The sequence below is a fragment of the Brassica napus genome, chromosome A9 (assembly GCF_020379485.1).
Source record: "Brassica napus cultivar Da-Ae chromosome A9, Da-Ae, whole genome shotgun sequence".
NCBI classification, from domain to species: Eukaryota; Viridiplantae; Streptophyta; class Magnoliopsida; order Brassicales; family Brassicaceae; genus Brassica; species Brassica napus.
In genome coordinates, this window is record NC_063442.1 from 31,713,421 (window position 1) to 31,721,377 (window position 7,957).

Genomic DNA, 7,957 nt, shown 5'->3' on the forward strand with positions numbered 1-7,957 from the left:
CGGAACCGGAAGGCATATATGATAAAATAAAACGATTAGTTAGTCTTGCACACTACGTTAACTAAATTTGCTTTACAGAGCAATATTGTATTAAGATTTCAGTAATGTTTATCTCAAGCCCAATGTGTATCAGTATAAAACCAATTTTGCACTGTCGAAACCAAATACAATTTCATTGAAGAACAAAATCTTTGCTGTTGCTGTTTGGCTCATGAAGTTTTAAGCTCATTGAATAGAGAATTTATGAGCTTTCTTCAAAGTTCACCCTTATAATCCCGAAAACCATATAAATACAATAATAAATCAGAAGTCAATTCATTTTCTTCAGAAGCAATTAATCAAACAGGTGATAAACATTTTATTCTTAGAATAGAAACAAACACTTGATGACCCAATCAAACCTATGTAGCAGCTTAACATTCTTAACTAATAAAGTGGAATCTCTGCATTTTAGGGTTTTGTTAAAATGAAGGGGCCGGAAAGAAACAGAGGAAGAGGATAAGTTGTTCACATGTTTCTGTAGCATGTTTCTGAGTTATTCACCTGCTTCTGCAGTGCATGAAAAATAAGAGCCACTCTCTCTTTCCCTTTATATCTTCTCATCTCCACCCTTTTGCGAGCTCTTTAACTCTCTCGTCTCTATGCTCCTGGATACCTATATATGCATATCCCTGTCTGTCTCTAGATCATGAATGGTAGTGCAACCTCAACGGCTCAGAACATCGACCATCCTTGTCTCCGTCTCTCATATGCTTGCGCTTCTAGTCCTCTATTTTACTTCAGATTTGGCTTTTTCATCACCAACCATCCCCGTCTTTGTTCTCCAGGCACTCATACTCATCAGAGTCCATTTGTAGACATAACTTCAACAATCAATCGATCTACAAAACATATTAGTGTAAGAACAATCACAAACACAAAATCACTCTCATACAGCGGGTGTCTTTCTTTTCCTTTTGAGAGTTTCCTTGCTGTTTTTCCAAATAAAGAATCAACCAGACCCATGACACAAAAACAGAAAATACAGTTAAACGTCCAGCTGAGAAAACATGTAAATATAAACTCACAGCACATTCTTCAAAATATTGGTCTTCCATTGCACGAACGCTCGGTTTGGTGTATTGAGGCGGGAGCAGCAGTTCATATGCATCCTCCCAAGTTTGCCTCAGTTCTTAAACATCTACACCAGTCACTTGCTCTTGGTGCCAAATTGCCAATGTTTCTAAAATGTCTGTAGCAGAAATTATAGATGGCTGAAGCAGTAAAGTATCCTTTCGCATGTGATGTCACCACATCCCGAACTCAAATTGTTGGAAAAGATGTTAAGATTGGGTTCACTTCTTCCACTGGACATCTGAAGAAACCACAAGGAAATCTTTCAGTATAATTATGAGAGAGCCAGAAAGAATACTCATAATTCAATACCTTACTTCACAGTTCAGTTTTTTATGCCCAAGTAGACAACTCCCTTTTAATTATGCGTTTCTGGTGTGTTATGATCACTTAAATATCTCGTAATACTTCCAAGTCGAAAGTATCTCTATATATATCGAGATTCAGAATGATAATCAGAAAAATGCTAAGATATAGAAATCAAGATTTGCACCTCCTACCATGCTCTACGTCGGCAAGATCTCTATTATGTTGTTTCTGAGTCTCCAAATCGTCATCAGAATCATCTTGTGATGAAACACTGGTGGTTTGCATGACTGGAAATTTTGGTTTCTTTTGAATGCTTGTTGATATATAACAGATAAAGCACCGGGTGAGGTATATACGTAAGCAAAGGAACATAAGTAGATATTTAGTAGAATGAACTATTAAGAATGGAGATACAAAAGGTTGATTTTCATATAAACTCTATGATATGTGCCTTACTTTCTGGTAATTATAATCGTTTTTGTCGACGGCCAAACCTGGGCGTGTCTACTTGCTTACACGCTCTTCTTGATCAAAATCCACGGCTCTACGTTTCCAACAACCGTTACTTTCTTTTGCTTCACGTCAATGTTCGCTGTATATACACCTAAATAGTCACAATTGTTAGTCAGTTAGTTAATTAGTAAAGAAAAAAATGTTAATGTATATCATCGTCTATGAAAAATAATTAAAGAAGCAACAAATATGAAGAGACAATGTTTATATTCTCGATTTTGCTCAAATTTTTCCAGATTTTTCTCTTGCATCCATCATAATGGATAGAAACTCACACACACGTCTGCAGAAAAAAAAATAAAGAAAAGAAGTTTAAACACAAAAGTCTGAATATATCTGAGATTAAATTCTCACAAAGAGTGGAAATAAAGATTCAGATATAAGTTTCTAAAATTATTAAGAATTGTGATGATGATGCTAAGGGGATGAAGGCTGACCTTTTTTTTATAGGTTGAAATCAACCGCCTGGAAGAGATTAGAAGATTGAATGATTAATTATGATGATCGTGGGTAGAAGAAGTGAATATGGTTGTTAATGGTGATGAATCAATGCATCTTGTAACGTCTTGGAGGTCTTGGAGGAGAAGAACATCAGCCAGAATGACGTGAAGAAAGCTCGAGCTAGAGATTCCTTCCGACTATTCGCCTCACACAATCTCTTGAAACTTTACTGTGGGCTTAAGCCGTCATCGATCGAAGAAGATGACGAAGATGAACCCTAGATATCAAAGTTGCTATCGTCGTGGTCGAAGGCGAGAAGACAAAGGTAAATGTGTTGGATTTAACTTTTGTTATTTTAATCCAAGCCCACATCGTCATTTATAAAAGCCCATAAACAAACCAAACGAAAAGCAACAAAGTTTTTTAGAGTTGGACAGGTGTCATACTCTCCTTGACCTATTTTGTGAGGTGGCAGCCTAAGAAGAGAGTCAATCTCTTCTTTATATAATAAGACTAGTTATATTGTGTTTTCCAAAAAAAATTCTTGCGATCAATTTAGTATCATCTATGCATTGTCTACTCTCGAATATATAAATATATATATTTTTGAACAATTAAATATTAAAATATTTTAGTGGTATAATTTAAACTTGGGTCTCTAGTCAAAAAAACAAAACTTGTTTCCAATTTTTATGTAAAGAATATTATTTTTTTGAATGAGCAAAGATTTAAGGATGGTTATTGTTTTAAGAACATTAACTTGTTATTTCTGAACAATTAAATATTAAAATATTTTAGTGGTATAATTTAAACTTGGGTCTCTAGTCAAAAAAAAAACTTGTTTCCAATTTATGTAAAGAATATTATTTTTTTGAATGAGCAAAGATTTAAAGATGGTTATTGACAAATAAATGTTTGAGAACTTTAATTTTTTTTTTTTTGAGATTCTACTGCTATAATAGTTTAAGGGTTTTTGAAATATTACTAATTAATTGTTATTGATTCGGAAGATTTTCAAATTTCATCAAAATTCTTTATTTATTTATGATAATAGTTTTCATTCTATTTTATCAAAATTTAACGTTATTAAAATATAATTTACTTTTTTTATTCATAAGATACAACTTTCAAAATATTTTGGCAATTAAAATAATGGATGTAAGATTTAAAATCCGCTATGTAATTTGTTATTTGAATATCACAACAACAAATTACATAGCGACAGTTTAGGTTTTTTTAGCTTTAAGTTTTGAGATTATTTTTTAGTGTTTAGGGTTGGTAGAGTTTTAGGATTAGATGAGATTTATGGTTAGGTTTAGGTAGGGTTTTAGGGTTAGGTTTAGGTAGGGTTTTAGGGTTAGGTTTAGGCAGGGTTTAGGGTTTAGGGTTAGGTAGGGTTTTTAGGGCTAGGTAGGGTTTTTAGGGTTAGGCAGGGTTTAGGGTTAGGTAGGGTTTAGGGTTAGAAAGGGTTTAGGGTTAGGTAGGGTTTAGAATTAGGTAGGGTTTAGGGTTAGTAGGATTGGGTTAGGTATGGTTTAGGGTTAAAAAGAGGGTTTAGGGCTAGGTAGGGTTTACGGTTAGTAGGGTTTAGGATTAAAAAGGGTTTAGGGTTTAGGGCTAGGTAGGGTTTACGGTTAGTAGGGTTTAGGGTTTAGGGTTAGGTAGGGTTTAGGTTAGGTAGGGTTTAGGTTAGTAGGGTTTAGGGCTAGGTAGGGTTTAGGGTTAGGTAGGGTTTAGGGTTAGTAAGAGGAAAAACGAAGAGAAGAGTATTCAAGCAAGAAAGAACGTCACAGCTGACGTGGACAATGTGGAGTCAGATCAATAACAGTCACGGGTTGTTACAGGCAGTTACAGACGTTAGATAATTGAGTCATTCGTCTATTATAAATAGGAGTCTGTTTGTAAAGTCAAGGAGCTTTTTGAGTACTGAGTAACTAGGATCTAGACTAGAAGGTCTTGATCACTGGCTCTTGACGAGTGAGTCGTCTTGAGAGTTCTTGTATTGGCTTGTAACTCTGCGTGTAGAGTACAAGAGAGGGAGGCTGGGCGGAACTTCAATAAACATATATACATTCTCTTATCATTTGGTGCGGTGAGCTCTCGGATCTCGCGACGATTGAAGGCGATGACGAGATCAACGACTCTCGAAGAATCGATACAACGGATTGGAGCTCTGGACTCCAACGTCGACGATTTGCGACGGCGATTCGACAGCTTGGATGAGAGGTTCAGTCGATTCGAAGCTGTTACGGAGATAAACAATCAGTCGAAGGAAGCGAAGCTGGATGAGAGATTCGCGAGCCTCGAATCAACTTTAACTTCGTTCATCACCTCGATTCAACAACAGAATTTCAGATCTACGCAACCTGAGTCGAGCGAAGCGAATCAGACTCAGCAAGCTCCGATTCACACGAATCAGGTACTTCCTTCGACTATCGATCAACACCGGAGTGAAAACGAGCTAGGTTATCGGCAGATAGAAAATAGAGATGAGATTCGTAGAGGTTTGTATAAGCGTGTTGAGATGCCGATATTCTCTGGCCAAAATCCGTTTGGGTGGATTGCGCAAGCAGAAAGGTACTTTCGGGTGATGAACGCTACTCGAGAGTACAAGTTGGAGTTAGCTTCCTTGAGTTTAGAAGAAGACGCACTCTGCTGGTTCAACTATGATATTGAATATGGGGATTTTGTGGATTGGATGGATTTCAAGAAGAGGTTGTTGGCCAGATTTGCAGAATCTTTTGAGAAAACTCCTGGGAAGAGGTTGTTTTGCTTACAACAGACGGGATCGATTGCTGAGTATGTTCGGGAGTTTCAGGAGTTGGTTTCTCAAATCAAATTGGCGGAAGCACATAAGATTGACATATTCTTTAATGGTTTGAAACGAGAAATGAAGGAAGTGATCAAAATGAAGGAACCTCAAACACTTTCAGATCATATTGAGACAGTCCTCCAGATGGAAGACAGTGAGTTTTGCAAATTGTTCGCTTCAGTGAAGGGTCAAGAGAATCGCGTGAACAAACAATCATCAAGCTCCACCTTTCGTTCATTACCATCGTCAGCTCAAAACAGCGTTAACAAGCCTAAACTTTTCGAGCAAGCTGCAAGACAATCAGCTCCATCGTTGAATCCGAAGCAAGGTCGAGTTAAACTGTCTGATGCTGAGTTTGAGCATAAGAAGAAGAATGGGATTTGTTTCTCATGCGATGAGAAGTGGTCTAGAGCGCACTCAAATACCTGTAAGAACAAAAACTTACAAGTGATGGTGGTAGTACAAGGGAGTGAAGTAGAGCTGGTTGATGAAGAATTCCATGATTCTTGTGAGGAATTATTCGGTACAACTACGGAGATTTGTGAACTAACGTTGTACTCGTACATGGGTTGGTCATCTCCAACCACAACAAAGATTGAAGGGAAGATAGGGAAAACAAGAGTGGTGGTTTTGATAGACAGTGGTGCTACTCACAACTTTCTATCTCCAGATATAGTGAAGAAGGCTCAGTTAACAGAAATTCAATCATCATCCTTTAAAGTGTTGGTGGGAACATATATCACGATCAACGGTTCAGGATTCTGTAAAGGAGTCTCTCTACAACTATAATCAGTGCTTATCAAATCAGATTTTCTGGTTTTGGACCCGGGAAGTGTAGACGTGGTTCTAGGCATACAATGGCTACGTACATTGGGCAGATGTGAGGTCGATTGGGAGAAACAAGAATTGTCATTTTTCACACCAACGGGAAGAGTCACATTGGTGGGTGATAGAGACTCGAAAGCTAAGGGGTCAGCATTGCAAACAATATCAGCGGGTATATCCCTTCAACACGGGACTTGCTCCTTGTTTACAAGCGAAGATCAGAAGAGTGGTGTGATTCCACAATCACTAGAAGGATTACTGAAGCAATACTCAAGTATTTTTCAGGAACCTACAGAATTACCACCACAGAGGGGTTATGAGCATTCAATACGATTGATAGAAGGAGCTGGGACAGTAGCAGTCAGACCATATTGCTATCCTCATGCACATATGGAAGTGATAGAACAGATAGTTTCTCAAATGCTACAGTCGGGAGTTATACGTCCTAGCAGAAGCCCGTACGCGAGTCCTATATTACTGGTTAAGAAGAAAGATGGAGGATGGAGGTTTTGTGAAGAAAGGGTTTATGGCTAGGTAGGGTTTAGGGTTAGGTAGGGTTTAGGGTTAGTAGGGTTTAGGGTTAGGTAGGGTATAGGGCTAGAAAGGGTTTAGGGTTTGGGTTAGGTAGGGTTTAGGGTTAGGTAGGGTTTAGGGTTAGTAGGGTTTAGGGCTGGAAAGGGTTTAGGGTTAGGGTTAAGGGTTCGGTAGGGAGGGTTAGTAGGGTTTAGGGTTAGGTAGGGTTTAGGGTTCGGTAGGGTTTAGGGTTAGTAGGGTTTAAGGTTAGTAGGGTTCAGGGTTAGGTAGGGTTTAGAGTTAGTAGGGTTTCGGGTTAGGGTTAGGTAGGGTTTAGGGTTAGGTAGGGTTTAGGGTTAGGTAGGGTTTGGGTAGGTAGGGTTTAGGGTTAGTAGGGTTTAGGGAGGTAGGGTTTAGGGTTAGATAGGGTTTAGGGTTAGTAGGGTTTAGGGTTAGTAGGGTTTAGGGCTGGAAAGGGTTTAGGGTTAGGGTTAGTAGGGTTCGGTAGGGAGGGTTAGTAGGGTTTAGGGTTAGGTAGGGTTTAGGGTAGGTAGGGTTTAGGGTTAGTAGGGTTTAGGGTTAGGTAGGGTTTAGGGTTAGGTAGGGTTTAGGGTTAGTAGGGTTTAGGGCTGGAAAGGGTTTAGGGTTAGGGTTAGTAGGGTTTAGGGTTCGGTAGGGAGGGTTAGTAGGGTTTAGGGTTAGGTAGGGTTTAGGGTTCGGTAGGGTTTAGGGTTAGTAGGGTTTAAGGTTAGTAGGGTTCAGGGTTAGGTAGGGTTTAGGGTTAGTAGGGTTTAGGGTTAGGGTTAGGTAGGGTTTAGGGTTAGGTAGGGTTTAGGGTTAGGTAGGGTTTGGGTAGGTAGGGTTTGGGTAGGTAGGGTTTAAGGTTAGTAGGGTTCAGGGTTAGGTAGGGTTTAGGGTTAGTAGGGTTTAGGGTTAGGTAGGGTTTAGGGTTAGTAGGGTTTAGGTAGGGTTTAGGGCTAGAAAGGATTTAGGGTTTAGGGTTAGGGTTAGTAGGGTTTAGGATTAGGTAGGGTTTAGGGTTAGGTAGGGTTTAGGGTTAGTAGGGTTTAGGGTTAGGTAGGGTTTAGGGTTTAGGGTTAGGTAGGGTTTAGGGTTAGTAGGGTTTAAGGTTTGTAGGGTTTAGGGTTAGGTAAGGTTTAGGGTTAGGGTTTAGGGTTAGGTAGGGTTTAGGGTTAGGTAGGGTTGAGTCTAGATGATAATGATGCAATACCATTAAACTATATGTTATAAAGCAGACAATTATTATCTTTACGCTGGTTCCAGCTATCCTATTTATGGGCCGGGCTTTCGTTACGAATGTTCAAAGAACGTATGATTTGGGCCGAGTAATAAAAACAAAAGGGCTTAACAGCAGCTGAGTAATCGTAAGGGTATTTCCGACCTTTCACGAAAAACCCTCGGCCGCATAAG

The 7,957-nt window shown here is 39.0% G+C and overlaps 1 long non-coding RNA gene across 9 annotated transcripts; it reads right to left on the bottom strand.

Annotated features, from left to right (window-relative positions):
* Positions 1–299: 299 nt before the first annotated feature.
* Positions 300–2,732, bottom strand: LOC106451237. 9 transcript variants are annotated; one of them, XR_002653905.2, is made up of 4 exons: positions 2,373–2,732; positions 2,211–2,218; positions 1,426–2,026; positions 300–1,354 (listed from the first exon to the last, which is right to left on the bottom strand). It is a non-coding gene; the product is annotated as an uncharacterized LOC106451237 (long non-coding RNA). The 9 variants fall into 9 exon arrangements; XR_001289535.3 differs by having other exon boundaries at positions 1,431–1,540; positions 1,614–2,218; XR_001289530.3 differs by having other exon boundaries at positions 1,426–1,540; positions 1,614–2,218.
* Positions 2,733–7,957: the final 5,225 nt, after the last annotated feature.